Source organism: Montipora capricornis, chromosome 1 (assembly GCF_036669925.1).
Source record: "Montipora capricornis isolate CH-2021 chromosome 1, ASM3666992v2, whole genome shotgun sequence".
Lineage (NCBI taxonomy): Eukaryota > Metazoa > Cnidaria > Anthozoa > Scleractinia > Acroporidae > Montipora > Montipora capricornis.
The window spans coordinates 4196173-4198672 of NC_090883.1; the positions used below are offsets into that span (position 1 = coordinate 4196173).

General features: G+C 36.8%; 1 protein-coding gene across 1 annotated transcript in view; it reads left to right on the top strand.

Annotated features, from left to right (window-relative positions):
• Positions 1 to 2500, top strand: part of LOC138043092 (sentrin-specific protease 1-like) — a 56183-nt gene that overhangs the window by 16076 nt on the left and 37607 nt on the right. The gene's annotated exons all lie outside the window — the stretch shown is intronic.

Genomic DNA, 2500 nt, shown 5'->3' on the forward strand with positions numbered 1-2500 from the left:
TCTTTTGCACTGATTCTTCTTTATTGTAACTAAAGTGAACCCCTAGAGCTTTTACAGTTTTACGCCATTTCAATGCTAGAGGTGGGTATACCATCGTTTCCTGGCGTTTTTGCAGTTGGAAATGTTTTGAGAACGTTCCCACACTCTTCCGCAGTTATTCCAGTGAAATACTCGGTAAATTTGGGTTATTGAAGAAAGCCGATGATTCTACATGGTTACGTTTCTCGAGATTAAAGAAATATTTGCTATTTTTTCCCCCGTGTTCGTGCCATCGAGCTCTTGCGCGTGGTATGATCCCCTCTACCTTGTCCTCGTACAGTGCTTCGATCAAGATCATGCGCACATTTGTCTAGTGCCAGACGTGTATTAGTACAAGGATTTGTTTGGAACATTAGGACTGCCTCCTGATAATTCCTCCTCTTGTATCCGTTGAATAGAAGCTATTTGTTTCAAGAATATAATGGAATTTGACCTTATATTAAACTTGATCCAATCCCCCCAAAGGCTAGGATCCTGTATGTCTTTACCTGCGTCCAACCAAGTCAGTAAATTGTTTGTTATCATGTGCTTATAATTTTCGTTTGCCAATAAAGAAGTGTTAAGTTTCCAGAAACCAACTCCTCTTCCACTTGATCTGATTTTTTCAAGTTCTAGAATAGCGGAGTGGTCTGTTTTGATCGAAGGTACGATATCGACCTTAGTTACCAAATCATGTAATTTATCAGATATTAGCCGATAATCTAGTCAGCAAAATACAAAAAGTGAGCAGCGCCCCCAGATAAAGCTTTGCAATGTTGGGTTTTTTAGGTGCCAAATGTCATGTAAACTGAATTCATTTTGCAATTCATCTATAGAATTAACTACATGTACATATTTTCGTGGAATTGGTAGACCGCGTTTTTTGTCAAGTGTTATGTCAAGAGGACAATTAAAATCTCCACCTATAATAATGTTTTCTTCATTACCAAATTCATTGTTTCTTAATAATTTTGATAAATTACGATAAAATTTAACAGCATCATCATCTTGTTTGGGCCATATAATTATGTTTGCAATTGTCTATATCTCATTGTTAATAGCAGCTTTTAGAACAATAAACCTTCCATCCGAACTTATTTCAGCCTGTTGAATAGTAATGTTCAAACTACTCTTTGTGAGAATTGCAACACCTCTAGCATTTTTACTGCTGTGCGAAAATAAAACAGAGGCGCCCCACTCTTTTCGCCATTGATCCTGTCGTTCTGTTGTGGAATGAGTTTCCTGTAAAAATATTAAGTCAGCTTTTTGCTTCCTACACCAGGAAAAAAATTGCCCTACGCTTGTGAGTTGCTTAGGCCTCTAACATTCAAGGAAAGCAACTTGATGCTTTCAGGCTTAGTTTCCGAATTATGCATTCTTAGTGCAAGAATGATTAATCATTATCATATTAATAGGTGATATATGCTCTGAATATGAATTGAATAGCAAAACAAATGCAAAAGTAGTAAAAGAATAATTTAAGTTATGAAAAAGAAGTACAGCACATACACACAAAATATACAAACAAACGAAAGCGTACTTACCATCTTGGTTGCTGCACACTTTCGCCGAGATCTCCATGGCACATGAATGTATTATACTGACCTATGCTATGCTATTAAAAAAAGACAGGCGGTTTTCCGGCGCCAGAATTGTAAACAGAAAATAAATCATGCAGTTTATTTAGCTATAATTACGCAGTACATAATGACAGCAAAAACGTCATGGACTATGTTTAAAGGACTTGAGACCTTCAGAATTGAATTCTTTGTACAATATCTGCACGGGAACTGACCATGGGATGAAAGCGAACTGAATTCCTTCTCTTTCTTTAAGTTGCTTCAAATGGCCTTTCTGTAGTTTAGCTCTTTCAGTCCAAATAGATTTTGACACGTCGTCGGATATGAATATCTGACTGTCGCAGAAAGGGTTATCTTTCAGGGTGTTCGTTGCAGCCTTTAAAATTCGTCCGTTATCAAGATATCTAAGAAATTAAATTTATGCAATGGTTCAAACTCTCAGCCACCACTCGATCAGCTACCTTTTCCAAAGCTTTTCCACCCTCCTGCTCACCTCTCTTTAATGTTTCATGATAATTTGGAAATAAATGTGCCATTCTTTTGCTAGCCTGGAATTTTTTCCCCGGCATTTTTGTCACCATGTTATTTTCACTAATGCTTGAAAAATATTTATGAAAGTCAAGTAGACTAGTACACGACTGATGAAACAACTCGAATATCAGTAATGCAGTAGTCTACTTGACTTTCATAAATACTTTTAAATCAAATTTGACTGATCACGATCTTCTTTGATCCAACAATGTGCAAGACTTATCATCCACGGTTTTTGCAAAGATTGTAAAACCTCAGTTTCACTAATGCTCAAAGTAATGCGTGACATATTACAGTAGCATTACATGCGCCGTAATGTTGCACACAAACAATTAGCGCGAATGTCCTTAAGCCTGATTTCAAAGTCGTTT